This window comes from Pagrus pagrus, assembly GCF_965226575.1.
Source record: "Pagrus pagrus genome assembly, chromosome: 20".
NCBI classification, from domain to species: domain Eukaryota; kingdom Metazoa; phylum Chordata; class Actinopteri; order Spariformes; family Sparidae; genus Pagrus; species Pagrus pagrus.
The window spans coordinates 5,121,574-5,139,606 of NC_140207.1; positions in this window are offsets into that span (position 1 = coordinate 5,121,574).

Genomic DNA, 18,033 nt, shown 5'->3' on the forward strand with positions numbered 1-18,033 from the left:
CAGGAGGATTCACCTGCCCTCAGACAACTTCTGCCCTGAGACCAGGAGAGATACACCTGCCCTCAGACAGCTTCTGCCCTGAGACCAGGAGGATTCCCCTGCCCTCAGACAACTTCTGCCCTGAGACCAGGAGGATTCACCTGCCCTCAGACAACTTCTGCCCTGAGACCAGGAGAGATACACCTGCCCTCAGACAGCTTCTGCCCTGAGACCAGGAGGATTCCCCTGCCCTTAGACAACTTCTGCCGTGAGACCAGGAGAGATACACCTGCCCTGAGACAGCTTCTGCCCTGAGACCAGGAGGATTCACCTGCCCTCAGACAACTTCTGCCCTGAGACCAGGAGGATTCACCTGCCCTCAGACAGCTTCTGCCCTGAGACCAGGAGGATTCCCCTGCCCTCAGACAGCTTCTGCCCTGAGACCAGGAGGATTCACCTGCCCTCAGACAACTTTTGCCCTGAGACCAGGAGAGATACACCTGCCCTCAGACAACTTCTGCCCTGAGACCAGGAGAGATACACCTGCCCTCAGACAGCTTCTGCCCTGAGACCAGGAGGATTCCCCTGCCCTCAGACAACTTCTGCCCTGAGACCAGGAGAGATACACCTGCCCTCAGACAGCTTCTGCCCTGAGACCAGGAGGATTCCCCTGCCATCAGACAACTTCTGCCCTGAGACCAGGAGAGATACACCTGCCCTGAGACCAGGAGGATTCACCTGCCCTCAGACAACTTCTGCCCTGAGACCAGGAGAGATTCACCTGCCCTCAGACAACTTCTGCCCTGAGACCAGGAGGATTCCCCTGCCCTCAGACAACTTCTGCCCTGAGACCAGGAGGATTCACCTGCCCTCAGACAACTTCTGCCCTGAGACCAGGAGGGATGTACCTGCCCTCAGACAAAATTGTGAGAAACAATGGTTTCTGCCCTGGGACCAGTTGAGGCTAAACCAAGTCAGACAACTTCTGCCCTCAGACCAGGAGAGATTCACCTGCCCTGAGACAACTTCTGCCCTGAGACCAGGAGGGATTCACCTGCCCTGAGACCAGGAGGATTCCCCTGCCCTCAGACAACTTCTGCCCTGAGACCAGGAGAGATACACCTGCCCTCAGACAGCTTCTGCCCTGAGACCAGGAGGATTCACCTGCCCTCAGACAACTTCTGCCCTGAGACCAGGAGGATTCACCTGCCCTCAGACAACTTCTGCCCTGAGACCAGGAGAGATACACCTGCCCTCAGACAGCTTCTGCCCTGAGACCAGGAGGATTCCCCTGCCCTTAGACAACTTCTGCCGTGAGACCAGGAGAGATACACCTGCCCTGAGACAGCTTCTGCCCTGAGACCAGGAGGATTCACCTGCCCTCAGACAACTTCTGCCCTGAGACCAGGAGGATTCACCTGCCCTCAGACAGCTTCTGCCCTGAGACCAGGAGGATTCCCCTGCCCTCAGACAGCTTCTGCCCTGAGACCAGGAGGATTCACCTGCCCTCAGACAACTTTTGCCCTGAGACCAGGAGAGATACACCTGCCCTCAGACAACTTCTGCCCTGAGACCAGGAGAGATTCACCTGCCCTCAGACAGCTTCTGCCCTGAGACCAGGAGGATTCCCCTGCCCTCAGACAACTTCTGCCCTGAGACCAGGAGAGATACACCTGCCCTCAGACAGCTTCTGCCCTGAGACCAGGAGGATTCCCCTGCCATCAGAGAACTTCTGCCCTGAGACCAGGAGAGATACACCTGCCCTGAGACCAGGAGGATTCACCTGCCCTCAGACAACTTCTGCCCTGAGACCAGGAGAGATTCACCTGCCCTCAGACAACTTCTGCCCTGAGACCAGGAGGATTCCCCTGCCCTCAGACAACTTCTGCCCTGAGACCAGGAGGATTCACCTGCCCTCAGACAACTTCTGCCCTGAGACCAGGAGGGATGTACCTGCCCTCAGACAAAATTGTGAGAAACAATGGTTTCTGCCCTGGGACCAGTTGAGGCTAAACCAAGTCAGACAACTTCTGCCCTCAGACCAGGAGAGATTCACCTGCCCTGAGACAACTTCTGCCCTGAGACCAGGAGGGATTCACCTGCCCTGAGACCAGGAGGATTCCCCTGCCCTCAGACAACTTCTGCCCTGAGACCAGGAGAGATACACCTGCCCTCAGACAGCTTCTGCCCTGAGACCAGGAGGATTCACCTGCCCTCAGACAACTTCTGCCCTGAGACCAGGAGGGATACACCTGCCCTGAGACAACTTCTGCCCTGACTCCAGGAGGATTCACCTGCCCTCAGACAACTTCTGCCCTGAGACCAGGAGAGATACACCTGCCCTCAGACAGCTTCTGCCCTGAGACCAGGAGGATTCCCCTGCCCTCAGACAACTTCTGCCCTGAGACCAGGAGGATTCACCTGCCCTCAGACAACTTCTGCCCTGAGGCCAGGAGGATTCCCCTGCCCTCAGACAACTTCTGCCCTGAGACCAGGAGAGATACACCTGCCCTCAGACAGCTTCTGCCCTGAGACCAGGAGGATTCACCTGCCCTCAGACAACTTCTGCCCTGAGACCAGGAGAGATACACCTGCCCTCAGACAACTTCTGCCCTGAGACCAGGAGGGATTCACCTGCCCTGAGACAACTTCTGCCCTGAGACCAGGAGGGATTCACCTGCCCTCAGACAACTTCTGCCCTGTGACCAGGAGGATTCACCTGCCCTCAGACAACTTCTGCCCTGAGACCAGGAGAGATACACCTGCCCTCAGACAGCTTCTGCCCTGAGACCAGGAGGATTCCCCTGCCCTCAGACAACTTCTGCCCTGAGACCAGGAGGGATTCACCTGCCCTCAGACAACTTCTGCCCTGAGACCAGGAGGATTCACCTGCCCTCAGACAACTTCTGCCCTGAGATCAGGAGAGATACACTTGTCCTCAGACAGCTTCTGCCCTGAGACCAGGAGGATTCACCTGCCCTCAGACAACTTCTGCCCTGAGACCAGGAGAGATACACCTGCCCTCAGACAGCTTCTGCCCTGAGACCAGGAGGATTCCCCTGCCCTTAGACAACTTCTGCCGTGAGACCAGGAGAGATACACCTGCCCTGAGACAGCTTCTGCCCTGAGACCAGGAGGATTCACCTGCCCTCAGACAACTTCTGCCCTGAGACCAGGAGGATTCACCTGCCCTCAGACAGCTTCTGCCCTGAGACCAGGAGGATTCCCCTGCCCTCAGACAGCTTCTGCCCTGAGACCAGGAGGATTCACCTGCCCTCAGACAACTTTTGCCCTGAGACCAGGAGAGATACACCTGCCCTCAGACAACTTCTGCCCTGAGACCAGGAGAGATACACCTGCCCTCAGACAGCTTCTGCCCTGAGACCAGGAGGATTCCCCTGCCCTCAGACAACTTCTGCCCTGAGACCAGGAGAGATACACCTGCCCTCAGACAGCTTCTGCCCTGAGACCAGGAGGATTCCCCTGCCATCAGACAACTTCTGCCCTGAGACCAGGAGAGATACACCTGCCCTGAGACCAGGAGGATTCACCTGCCCTCAGACAACTTCTGCCCTGAGACCAGGAGAGATTCACCTGCCCTCAGACAACTTCTGCCCTGAGACCAGGAGGATTCCCCTGCCCTCAGACAACTTCTGCCCTGAGACCAGGAGGATTCACCTGCCCTCAGACAACTTCTGCCCTGAGACCAGGAGGGATGTACCTGCCCTCAGACAAAATTGTGAGAAACAATGGTTTCTGCCCTGGGACCAGTTGAGGCTAAACCAAGTCAGACAACTTCTGCCCTCAGACCAGGAGAGATTCACCTACCCTGAGACAACTTCTGCCCTGAGACCAGGAGGGATTCACCTGCCCTGAGACCAGGAGGATTCCCCTGCCCTCAGACAACTTCTGCCCTGAGACCAGGAGAGATACACCTGCCCTCAGACAGCTTCTGCCCTGAGACCAGGAGGATTCACCTGCCCTCAGACAACTTCTGCCCTGAGACCAGGAGGGATACACCTGCCCTGAGACAACTTCTGCCCTGACTCCAGGAGGATTCACCTGCCCTCAGACAACTTCTGCCCTGAGACCAGGAGAGATACACCTGCCCTCAGACAGCTTCTGCCCTGAGACCAGGAGGATTCCCCTGCCCTCAGACAACTTCTGCCCTGAGACCAGGAGGATTCACCTGCCCTCAGACAACTTCTGCCCTGAGGCCAGGAGGATTCCCCTGCCCTCAGACAACTTCTGCCCTGAGACCAGGAGAGATACACCTGCCCTCAGACAGCTTCTGCCCTGAGACCAGGAGGATTCACCTGCCCTCAGACAACTTCTGCCCTGAGACCAGGAGAGATACACCTGCCCTCAGACAACTTCTGCCCTGAGACCAGGAGGGATTCACCTGCCCTGAGACAACTTCTGCCCTGAGACCAGGAGGGATTCACCTGCCCTCAGACAACTTCTGCCCTGTGACCAGGAGGATTCACCTGCCCTCAGACAACTTCTGCCCTGAGACCAGGAGAGATACACCTGCCCTCAGACAGCTTCTGCCCTGAGACCAGGAGGATTCCCCTGCCCTCAGACAACTTCTGCCCTGAGACCAGGAGGGATTCACCTGCCCTCAGACAACTTCTGCCCTGAGACCAGGAGGATTCACCTGCCCTCAGACAACTTCTGCCCTGAGATCAGGAGAGATACACTTGTCCTCAGACAGCTTCTGCCCTGAGACCAGGAGGATTCACCTGCCCTCAGACAACTTCTGCCCTGAGACCAGGAGAGATACACCTGCCCTCAGACAGCTTCTGCCCTGAGACCAGGAGGATTCCCCTGCCCTTAGACAACTTCTGCCGTGAGACCAGGAGAGATACACCTGCCCTGAGACAGCTTCTGCCCTGAGACCAGGAGGATTCACCTGCCCTCAGACAACTTCTGCCCTGAGACCAGGAGGATTCACCTGCCCTCAGACAGCTTCTGCCCTGAGACCAGGAGGATTCCCCTGCCCTCAGACAGCTTCTGCCCTGAGACCAGGAGGATTCACCTGCCCTCAGACAACTTTTGCCCTGAGACCAGGAGAGATACACCTGCCCTCAGACAACTTCTGCCCTGAGACCAGGAGGATTCACCTGCCCTCAGACAACTTCTGCCCTGAGACCAGGAGAGATACACCTGCCCTCAGACAGCTTCTGCCCTGAGACCAGGAGGATTCCCCTGCCCTTAGACAACTTCTGCCGTGAGACCAGGAGAGATACACCTGCCCTGAGACAGCTTCTGCCCTGAGACCAGGAGGATTCACCTGCCCTCAGACAACTTCTGCCCTGAGACCAGGAGGATTCACCTGCCCTCAGACAGCTTCTGCCCTGAGACCAGGAGGATTCCCCTGCCCTCAGACAGCTTCTGCCCTGAGACCAGGAGGATTCACCTGCCCTCAGACAACTTTTGCCCTGAGACCAGGAGAGATACACCTGCCCTCAGACAACTTCTGCCCTGAGACCAGGAGAGATTCACCTGCCCTCAGACAGCTTCTGCCCTGAGACCAGGAGGATTCCCCTGCCCTCAGACAACTTCTGCCCTGAGACCAGGAGAGATACACCTGCCCTCAGACAGCTTCTGCCCTGAGACCAGGAGGATTCCCCTGCCATCAGACAACTTCTGCCCTGAGACCAGGAGAGATACACCTGCCCTGAGACCAGGAGGATTCACCTGCCCTCAGACAACTTCTGCCCTGAGACCAGGAGAGATTCACCTGCCCTCAGACAACTTCTGCCCTGAGACCAGGAGGATTCCCCTGCCCTCAGACAACTTCTGCCCTGAGACCAGGAGGATTCACCTGCCCTCAGACAACTTCTGCCCTGAGACCAGGAGGGATGTACCTGCCCTCAGACAAAATTGTGAGAAACAATGGTTTCTGCCCTGGGACCAGTTGAGGCTAAACCAAGTCAGACAACTTCTGCCCTCAGACCAGGAGAGATTCACCTGCCCTGAGACAACTTCTGCCCTGAGACCAGGAGGGATTCACCTGCCCTGAGACCAGGAGGATTCCCCTGCCCTCAGACAACTTCTGCCCTGAGACCAGGAGAGATACACCTGCCCTCAGACAGCTTCTGCCCTGAGACCAGGAGGATTCACCTGCCCTCAGACAACTTCTGCCCTGAGACCAGGAGGGATACACCTGCCCTGAGACAACTTCTGCCCTGACTCCAGGAGGATTCACCTGCCCTCAGACAACTTCTGCCCTGAGACCAGGAGAGATACACCTGCCCTCAGACAGCTTCTGCCCTGAGACCAGGAGGATTCCCCTGCCCTCAGACAACTTCTGCCCTGAGACCAGGAGGATTCACCTGCCCTCAGACAACTTCTGCCCTGAGGCCAGGAGGATTCCCCTGCCCTCAGACAACTTCTGCCCTGAGACCAGGAGAGATACACCTGCCCTCAGACAGCTTCTGCCCTGAGACCAGGAGGATTCACCTGCCCTCAGACAACTTCTGCCCTGAGACCAGGAGAGATACACCTGCCCTCAGACAACTTCTGCCCTGAGACCAGGAGGGATTCACCTGCCCTGAGACAACTTCTGCCCTGAGACCAGGAGGGATTCACCTGCCCTCAGACAACTTCTGCCCTGTGACCAGGAGGATTCACCTGCCCTCAGACAACTTCTGCCCTGAGACCAGGAGAGATACACCTGCCCTCAGACAGCTTCTGCCCTGAGACCAGGAGGATTCCCCTGCCCTCAGACAACTTCTGCCCTGAGACCAGGAGGGATTCACCTGCCCTCAGACAACTTCTGCCCTGAGACCAGGAGGATTCACCTGCCCTCAGACAACTTCTGCCCTGAGATCAGGAGAGATACACTTGTCCTCAGACAGCTTCTGCCCTGAGACCAGGAGGATTCACCTGCCCTCAGACAACTTCTGCCCTGAGACCAGGAGAGATACACCTGCCCTCAGACAGCTTCTGCCCTGAGACCAGGAGGATTCCCCTGCCCTTAGACAACTTCTGCCGTGAGACCAGGAGAGATACACCTGCCCTGAGACAGCTTCTGCCCTGAGACCAGGAGGATTCACCTGCCCTCAGACAACTTCTGCCCTGAGACCAGGAGGATTCACCTGCCCTCAGACAGCTTCTGCCCTGAGACCAGGAGGATTCCCCTGCCCTCAGACAGCTTCTGCCCTGAGACCAGGAGGATTCACCTGCCCTCAGACAACTTTTGCCCTGAGACCAGGAGAGATACACCTGCCCTCAGACAACTTCTGCCCTGAGACCAGGAGAGATACACCTGCCCTCAGACAGCTTCTGCCCTGAGACCAGGAGGATTCCCCTGCCCTCAGACAACTTCTGCCCTGAGACCAGGAGAGATACACCTGCCCTCAGACAGCTTCTGCCCTGAGACCAGGAGGATTCCCCTGCCATCAGACAACTTCTGCCCTGAGACCAGGAGAGATACACCTGCCCTGAGACCAGGAGGATTCACCTGCCCTCAGACAACTTCTGCCCTGAGACCAGGAGAGATTCACCTGCCCTCAGACAACTTCTGCCCTGAGACCAGGAGGATTCCCCTGCCCTCAGACAACTTCTGCCCTGATACCAGGAGGATTCACCTGCCCTCAGACAACTTCTGCCCTGAGACCAGGAGGGATGTACCTGCCCTCAGACAAAATTGTGAGAAACAATGGTTTCTGCCCTGGGACCAGTTGAGGCTAAACCAAGTCAGACAACTTCTGCCCTCAGACCAGGAGAGATTCACCTACCCTGAGACAACTTCTGCCCTGAGACCAGGAGGGATTCACCTGCCCTGAGACCAGGAGGATTCCCCTGCCCTCAGACAACTTCTGCCCTGAGACCAGGAGAGATACACCTGCCCTCAGACAGCTTCTGCCCTGAGACCAGGAGGATTCACCTGCCCTCAGACAACTTCTGCCCTGAGACCAGGAGGGATACACCTGCCCTGAGACAACTTCTGCCCTGACTCCAGGAGGATTCACCTGCCCTCAGACAACTTCTGCCCTGAGACCAGGAGAGATACACCTGCCCTCAGACAGCTTCTGCCCTGAGACCAGGAGGATTCCCCTGCCCTCAGACAACTTCTGCCCTGAGACCAGGAGGATTCACCTGCCCTCAGACAACTTCTGCCCTGAGGCCAGGAGGATTCCCCTGCCCTCAGACAACTTCTGCCCTGAGACCAGGAGAGATACACCTGCCCTCAGACAGCTTCTGCCCTGAGACCAGGAGGATTCACCTGCCCTCAGACAACTTCTGCCCTGAGACCAGGAGAGATACACCTGCCCTCAGACAACTTCTGCCCTGAGACCAGGAGGGATTCACCTGCCCTGAGACAACTTCTGCCCTGAGACCAGGAGGGATTCACCTGCCCTCAGACAGCTTCTGCCCTGAGACCAGGAGGATTCCCCTGCCCTCAGACAGCTTCTGCCCTGAGACCAGGAGGATTCACCTGCCCTCAGACAACTTTTGCCCTGAGACCAGGAGAGATACACCTGCCCTCAGACAACTTCTGCCCTGAGACCAGGAGAGATACACCTGCCCTCAGACAGCTTCTGCCCTGAGACCAGGAGGATTCCCCTGCCCTCAGACAACTTCTGCCCTGAGACCAGGAGAGATACACCTGCCCTCAGACAGCTTCTGCCCTGAGACCAGGAGGATTCCCCTGCCATCAGACAACTTCTGCCCTGAGACCAGGAGAGATACACCTGCCCTGAGACCAGGAGGATTCACCTGCCCTCAGACAACTTCTGCCCTGAGACCAGGAGAGATTCACCTGCCCTCAGACAACTTCTGCCCTGAGACCAGGAGGATTCCCCTGCCCTCAGACAACTTCTGCCCTGAGACCAGGAGGATTCACCTGCCCTCAGACAACTTCTGCCCTGAGACCAGGAGGGATGTACCTGCCCTCAGACAAAATTGTGAGAAACAATGGTTTCTGCCCTGGGACCAGTTGAGGCTAAACCAAGTCAGACAACTTCTGCCCTCAGACCAGGAGAGATTCACCTGCCCTGAGACAACTTCTGCCCTGAGACCAGGAGGGATTCACCTGCCCTGAGACCAGGAGGATTCCCCTGCCCTCAGACAACTTCTGCCCTGAGACCAGGAGAGATACACCTGCCCTCAGACAGCTTCTGCCCTGAGACCAGGAGGATTCACCTGCCCTCAGACAACTTCTGCCCTGAGACCAGGAGGATTCACCTGCCCTCAGACAACTTCTGCCCTGAGACCAGGAGAGATACACCTGCCCTCAGACAGCTTCTGCCCTGAGACCAGGAGGATTCCCCTGCCCTTAGACAACTTCTGCCGTGAGACCAGGAGAGATACACCTGCCCTGAGACAGCTTCTGCCCTGAGACCAGGAGGATTCACCTGCCCTCAGACAACTTCTGCCCTGAGACCAGGAGGATTCACCTGCCCTCAGACAGCTTCTGCCCTGAGACCAGGAGGATTCCCCTGCCCTCAGACAGCTTCTGCCCTGAGACCAGGAGGATTCACCTGCCCTCAGACAACTTTTGCCCTGAGACCAGGAGAGATACACCTGCCCTCAGACAACTTCTGCCCTGAGACCAGGAGAGATTCACCTGCCCTCAGACAGCTTCTGCCCTGAGACCAGGAGGATTCCCCTGCCCTCAGACAACTTCTGCCCTGAGACCAGGAGAGATACACCTGCCCTCAGACAGCTTCTGCCCTGAGACCAGGAGGATTCCCCTGCCATCAGAGAACTTCTGCCCTGAGACCAGGAGAGATACACCTGCCCTGAGACCAGGAGGATTCACCTGCCCTCAGACAACTTCTGCCCTGAGACCAGGAGAGATTCACCTGCCCTCAGACAACTTCTGCCCTGAGACCAGGAGGATTCCCCTGCCCTCAGACAACTTCTGCCCTGAGACCAGGAGGATTCACCTGCCCTCAGACAACTTCTGCCCTGAGACCAGGAGGGATGTACCTGCCCTCAGACAAAATTGTGAGAAACAATGGTTTCTGCCCTGGGACCAGTTGAGGCTAAACCAAGTCAGACAACTTCTGCCCTCAGACCAGGAGAGATTCACCTGCCCTGAGACAACTTCTGCCCTGAGACCAGGAGGGATTCACCTGCCCTGAGACCAGGAGGATTCCCCTGCCCTCAGACAACTTCTGCCCTGAGACCAGGAGAGATACACCTGCCCTCAGACAGCTTCTGCCCTGAGACCAGGAGGATTCACCTGCCCTCAGACAACTTCTGCCCTGAGACCAGGAGGGATACACCTGCCCTGAGACAACTTCTGCCCTGACTCCAGGAGGATTCACCTGCCCTCAGACAACTTCTGCCCTGAGACCAGGAGAGATACACCTGCCCTCAGACAGCTTCTGCCCTGAGACCAGGAGGATTCCCCTGCCCTCAGACAACTTCTGCCCTGAGACCAGGAGGATTCACCTGCCCTCAGACAACTTCTGCCCTGAGGCCAGGAGGATTCCCCTGCCCTCAGACAACTTCTGCCCTGAGACCAGGAGAGATACACCTGCCCTCAGACAGCTTCTGCCCTGAGACCAGGAGGATTCACCTGCCCTCAGACAACTTCTGCCCTGAGACCAGGAGAGATACACCTGCCCTCAGACAACTTCTGCCCTGAGACCAGGAGGGATTCACCTGCCCTGAGACAACTTCTGCCCTGAGACCAGGAGGGATTCACCTGCCCTCAGACAACTTCTGCCCTGTGACCAGGAGGATTCACCTGCCCTCAGACAACTTCTGCCCTGAGACCAGGAGAGATACACCTGCCCTCAGACAGCTTCTGCCCTGAGACCAGGAGGATTCCCCTGCCCTCAGACAACTTCTGCCCTGAGACCAGGAGGGATTCACCTGCCCTCAGACAACTTCTGCCCTGAGACCAGGAGGATTCACCTGCCCTCAGACAACTTCTGCCCTGAGATCAGGAGAGATACACTTGTCCTCAGACAGCTTCTGCCCTGAGACCAGGAGGATTCACCTGCCCTCAGACAACTTCTGCCCTGAGACCAGGAGAGATACACCTGCCCTCAGACAGCTTCTGCCCTGAGACCAGGAGGATTCCCCTGCCCTTAGACAACTTCTGCCGTGAGACCAGGAGAGATACACCTGCCCTGAGACAGCTTCTGCCCTGAGACCAGGAGGATTCACCTGCCCTCAGACAACTTCTGCCCTGAGACCAGGAGGATTCACCTGCCCTCAGACAGCTTCTGCCCTGAGACCAGGAGGATTCCCCTGCCCTCAGACAGCTTCTGCCCTGAGACCAGGAGGATTCACCTGCCCTCAGACAACTTTTGCCCTGAGACCAGGAGAGATACACCTGCCCTCAGACAACTTCTGCCCTGAGACCAGGAGAGATACACCTGCCCTCAGACAGCTTCTGCCCTGAGACCAGGAGGATTCCCCTGCCCTCAGACAACTTCTGCCCTGAGACCAGGAGAGATACACCTGCCCTCAGACAGCTTCTGCCCTGAGACCAGGAGGATTCCCCTGCCATCAGACAACTTCTGCCCTGAGACCAGGAGAGATACACCTGCCCTGAGACCAGGAGGATTCACCTGCCCTCAGACAACTTCTGCCCTGAGACCAGGAGAGATTCACCTGCCCTCAGACAACTTCTGCCCTGAGACCAGGAGGATTCCCCTGCCCTCAGACAACTTCTGCCCTGAGACCAGGAGGATTCACCTGCCCTCAGACAACTTCTGCCCTGAGACCAGGAGGGATGTACCTGCCCTCAGACAAAATTGTGAGAAACAATGGTTTCTGCCCTGGGACCAGTTGAGGCTAAACCAAGTCAGACAACTTCTGCCCTCAGACTAGGAGAGATTCACCTACCCTGAGACAACTTCTGCCCTGAGACCAGGAGGGATTCACCTGCCCTGAGACCAGGAGGATTCCCCTGCCCTCAGACAACTTCTGCCCTGAGACCAGGAGAGATACACCTGCCCTCAGACAGCTTCTGCCCTGAGACCAGGAGGATTCACCTGCCCTCAGACAACTTCTGCCCTGAGACCAGGAGGGATACACCTGCCCTGAGACAACTTCTGCCCTGACTCCAGGAGGATTCACCTGCCCTCAGACAACTTCTGCCCTGAGACCAGGAGAGATACACCTGCCCTCAGACAGCTTCTGCCCTGAGACCAGGAGGATTCCCCTGCCCTCAGACAACTTCTGCCCTGAGACCAGGAGGATTCACCTGCCCTCAGACAACTTCTGCCCTGAGGCCAGGAGGATTCCCCTGCCCTCAGACAACTTCTGCCCTGAGACCAGGAGAGATACACCTGCCCTCAGACAGCTTCTGCCCTGAGACCAGGAGGATTCACCTGCCCTCAGACAACTTCTGCCCTGAGACCAGGAGAGATACACCTGCCCTCAGACAACTTCTGCCCTGAGACCAGGAGGGATTCACCTGCCCTGAGACAACTTCTGCCCTGAGACCAGGAGGGATTCACCTGCCCTCAGACAACTTCTGCCCTGTGACCAGGAGGATTCACCTGCCCTCAGACAACTTCTGCCCTGAGACCAGGAGAGATACACCTGCCCTCAGACAGCTTCTGCCCTGAGACCAGGAGGATTCCCCTGCCCTCAGACAACTTCTGCCCTGAGACCAGGAGGGATTCACCTGCCCTCAGACAACTTCTGCCCTGAGACCAGGAGGATTCACCTGCCCTCAGACAACTTCTGCCCTGAGATCAGGAGAGATACACTTGTCCTCAGACAGCTTCTGCCCTGAGACCAGGAGGATTCACCTGCCCTCAGACAACTTCTGCCCTGAGACCAGGAGAGATACACCTGCCCTCAGACAGCTTCTGCCCTGAGACCAGGAGGATTCCCCTGCCCTTAGACAACTTCTGCCGTGAGACCAGGAGAGATACACCTGCCCTGAGACAGCTTCTGCCCTGAGACCAGGAGGATTCACCTGCCCTCAGACAACTTCTGCCCTGAGACCAGGAGGATTCACCTGCCCTCAGACAGCTTCTGCCCTGAGACCAGGAGGATTCCCCTGCCCTCAGACAGCTTCTGCCCTGAGACCAGGAGGATTCACCTGCCCTCAGACAACTTTTGCCCTGAGACCAGGAGAGATACACCTGCCCTCAGACAACTTCTGCCCTGAGACCAGGAGAGATACACCTGCCCTCAGACAGCTTCTGCCCTGAGACCAGGAGGATTCACCTGCCCTCAGACAACTTCTGCCCTGAGACCAGGAGAGATACACCTGCCCTCAGACAGCTTCTGCCCTGAGACCAGGAGGATTCCCCTGCCATCAGACAACTTCTGCCCTGAGACCAGGAGAGATACACCTGCCCTGAGACCAGGAGGATTCACCTGCCCTCAGACAACTTCTGCCCTGAGACCAGGAGAGATTCACCTGCCCTCAGACAACTTCTGCCCTGAGACCAGGAGGATTCCCCTGCCCTCAGACAACTTCTGCCCTGAGACCAGGAGGATTCACCTGCCCTCAGACAACTTCTGCCCTGAGACCAGGAGGGATGTACCTGCCCTCAGACAAAATTGTGAGAAACAATGGTTTCTGCCCTGGGACCAGTTGAGGCTAAACCAAGTCAGACAACTTCTGCCCTCAGACCAGGAGAGATTCACCTGCCCTGAGACAACTTCTGCCCTGAGACCAGGAGGGATTCACCTGCCCTGAGACCAGGAGGATTCCCCTGCCCTCAGACAACTTCTGCCCTGAGACCAGGAGAGATACACCTGCCCTCAGACAGCTTCTGCCCTGAGACCAGGAGGATTCACCTGCCCTCAGACAACTTCTGCCCTGAGACCAGGAGGGATACACCTGCCCTGAGACAACTTCTGCCCTGACTCCAGGAGGATTCACCTGCCCTCAGACAACTTCTGCCCTGAGACCAGGAGAGATACACCTGCCCTCAGACAGTTTCTGCCCTGAGACCAGGAGGATTCCCCTGCCCTCAGACAACTTCTGCCCTGAGACCAGGAGGATTCACCTGCCCTCAGACAGCTTCTGCCCTGAGACCAGGAGAGATACACCTGCCCTCAGACAGCTTCTGCCCTGAGACCAGGAGGATTCACCTGCCCTGAGACAACTTCTGCCCTGAGACCAGGAGGATTCACCTGCCCTCAGACAACTTCTGCCCTGAGACCAGGAGAGATACACCTGCCCTCAGACAACTTCTGCCCTGAGACCAGGAGGATTCCCCTGCCCTCAGACAACTTCTGCCCTGAGACCAGGAGAGTTACACCTGCCCTCAGACAACTTCTGCCCTGAGACCAGGAGGCATTCACCTGCCCTGAGACAACTTCTGCCCTGAGACCAGGAGGATTCACCTGCCCTCAGACAACTTCTGCCCTGAGACCAGGAGAGATACACCTGCCCTCAGACAACTTCTGCCCTGAGACCAGGAGGATTCCCCTGCCCTCAGACAACTTCTGCCCTGAGACCAGGAGGATTCACCTGCCCTCAGACAGCTTCTGCCCTGAGACCAGGAGGATTCACCTGCCCTCAGACAACTTTTAGCCTGAGACCAGGAGAGATACACCTGCCCTCAGACAACTTCTGCCCTGAGACCAGGAGAGATACACCTGCCCTCAGACAGCTTCTGCCCTGAGACCAGGAGGATTCACCTGCCCTCAGACAACTTCTGCCCTGAGACCAGGAGAGATTCACCTGCCCTCAGACAACTTCTGCCCTGAGACCAGGAGAGATACACTTGCCCTCAGACAGCTTCTGCCCTGAGACCAGGAGGATTCCCCTGCCCTCAGACAACTTCTGCCCTGAGACCAGGAGAGATACACCTGCCCTCAGACAGCTTCTGCCCTGAGACCAGGAGGATTCACCTGCCCTCAGACAACTTCTGCCCTGAGACCAGGAGAGATACACCTGCCCTCAGACAACTTCTGCCCTGAGACCAGGAGGGATTCACCTGCCCTGAGACAACTTCTGCCCTGAGACCAGGAGGGATTCACCTGCCCTCAGACAACTTCTGCCCTGAGACCAGGAGGATTCACCTGCCCTCAGACAACTTCTGCCCTGAGACCAGGAGGGATTCACCTGCCCTCAGACAACTTCTGCCCTGAGACCAGGAGGATTCACCTGCCCTCAGACAACTTCTGCCCTGAGATCAGGGGAGATACACTTGTCCTCAGACAGCTTCTGCCCTGAGACCAGGAGGATTCACCTGCCCTCAGACAACTTCTGCCCTGAGACCAGGAGAGATACACCTGCCCTCAGACAGCTTCTGCCCTGAGACCAGGAGGATTCCCCTGCCCTTGACAACTTCTGCCGTGAGACCAGGAGAGATACACCTGCCCTGAGACAGCTTCTGCCCTGAGACCAGGAGGATTCACCTGCCCTCAGACAACTTCTGCCCTGAGACCAGGAGGATTCACCTGCCCTCAGACAGCTTCTGCCCTGAGACCAGGAGGATTCCCCTGCCCTCAGACAGCTTCTGCCCTGAGACCAGGAGGATTCACCTGCCCTCAGACAACTTTTGCCCTGAGACCAGGAGAGATACACCTGCCCTCAGACAACTTCTGCCCTGAGACCAGGAGAGATTCACCTGCCCTCAGACAGCTTCTGCCCTGAGACCAGGAGGATTCCCCTGCCCTCAGACAACTTCTGCCCTGAGACCAGGAGAGATACACCTGCCCTCAGACAGCTTCTGCCCTGAGACCAGGAGGATTCCCCTGCCATCAGAGAACTTCTGCCCTGAGACCAGGAGAGATACACCTGCCCTGAGACCAGGAGGATTCACCTGCCCTCAGACAACTTCTGCCCTGAGACCAGGAGGGATTCACCTGCCCTGAGACAACTTCTGCCCTGAGACCAGGAGGGATTCACCTGCCCTCAGACAACTTCTGCCCTGAGACCAGGAGGATTCACCTGCCCTCAGACAACTTCTGCCCTGAGACCAGGAGGGATTCACCTGCCCTCAGACAACTTCTGCCCTGAGACCAGGAGGATTCACCTGCCCTCAGACAACTTCTGCCCTGAGATCAGGGGAGATACACTTGTCCTCAGACAGCTTCTGCCCTGAGACCAGGAGGATTCACCTGCCCTCAGACAACTTCTGCCCTGAGACCAGGAGAGATACACCTGCCCTCAGACAGCTTCTGCCCTGAGACCAGGAGGATTCCCCTGCCCTTAGACAACTTCTGCCGTGAGACCAGGAGAGATACACCTGCCCTGAGACAGCTTCTGCCCTGAGACCAGGAGGATTCACCTGCCCTCAGACAACTTCTGCCCTGAGACCAGGAGGATTCACCTGCCCTCAGACAGCTTCTGCCCTGAGACCAGGAGGATTCCCCTGCCCTCAGACAGCTTCTGCCCTGAGACCAGGAGGATTCACCTGCCCTCAGACAACTTTTGCCCTGAGACCAGGAGAGATACACCTGCCCTCAGACAACTTCTGCCCTGAGACCAGGAGAGATTCACCTGCCCTCAGACAGCTTCTGCCCTGAGACCAGGAGGATTCCCCTGCCCTCAGACAACTTCTGCCCTGAGACCAGGAGAGATACACCTGCCCTCAGACAGCTTCTGCCCTGAGACCAGGAGGATTCCCCTGCCATCAGAGAACTTCTGCCCTGAGACCAGGAGAGATACACCTGCCCTGAGACCAGGAGGATTCACCTGCCCTCAGACAACTTCTGCCCTGAGACCAGGAGAGATTCACCTGCCCTCAGACAACTTCTGCCCTGAGACCAGGAGGATTCCCCTGCCCTCAGACAACTTCTGCCCTGAGACCAGGAGGATTCACCTGCCCTCAGACAACTTCTGCCCTGAGACCAGGAGGGATGTACCTGCCCTCAGACAAAATTGTGAGAAACAATGGTTTCTGCCCTGGGACCAGTTGAGGCTAAACCAAGTCAGATAACTTCTGCCCTCAGACCAGGAGAGATTCACCTGCCCTGAGACAACTTCTGCCCTGAGACCAGGAGGGATTCACCTGCCCTGAGACCAGGAGGATTCCCCTGCCCTCAGACAACTTCTGCCCTGAGACCAGGAGAGATACACCTGCCCTCAGACAGCTTCTGCCCTGAGACCAGGAGGATTCACCTGCCCTCAGACAACTTCTGCCCTGAGACCAGGAGGGATACACCTGCCCTGAGACAACTTCTGCCCTGACTCCAGGAGGATTCACCTGCCCTCAGACAACTTCTGCCCTGAGACCAGGAGAGATACACCTGCCCTCAGACAGCTTCTGCCCTGAGACCAGGAGGATTCCCCTGCCCTCAGACAACTTCTGCCCTGAGACCAGGAGGATTCACCTGCCCTCAGACAACTTCTGCCCTGAGGCCAGGAGGATTCCCCTGCCCTCAGACAACTTCTGCCCTGAGATCAGGAGAGATACACTTGTCCTCAGACAGCTTCTGCCCTGAGACCAGGAGGATTCACCTGCCCTCAGACAACTTCTGCCCTGAGACCAGGAGAGATACACCTGCCCTCAGACAGCTTCTGCCCTGAGACCAGGAGGATTCCCCTGCCCTTAGACAACTTCTGCCGTGAGACCAGGAGAGATACACCTGCCCTGAGACAGCTTCTGCCCTGAGACCAGGAGGATTCACCTGCCCTCAGACAACTTCTGCCCTGAGACCAGGAGGATTCACCTGCCCTCAGACAGCTTCTGCCCTGAGACCAGGAGGATTCCCCTGCCCTCAGACAGCTTCTGCCCTGAGACCAGGAGGATTCACCTGCCCTCAGACAACTTTTGCCCTGAGACCAGGAGAGATACACCTGCCCTCAGACAACTTCTGCCCTGAGACCAGGAGAGATACACCTGCCCTCAGACAGCTTCTGCCCTGAGACCAGGAGGATTCCCCTGCCCTCAGACAACTTCTGCCCTGAGACCAGGAGAGATACACCTGCCCTCAGACAGCTTCTGCCCTGAGACCAGGAGGATTCCCCTGCCATCAGACAACTTCTGCCCTGAGACCAGGAGAGATACACCTGCCCTGAGACCAGGAGGATTCACCTGCCCTCAGACAACTTCTGCCCTGAGACCAGGAGAGATTCACCTGCCCTCAGACAACTTCTGCCCTGAGACCAGGAGGATTCCCCTGCCCTCAGACAACTTCTGCCCTGAGACCAGGAGGATT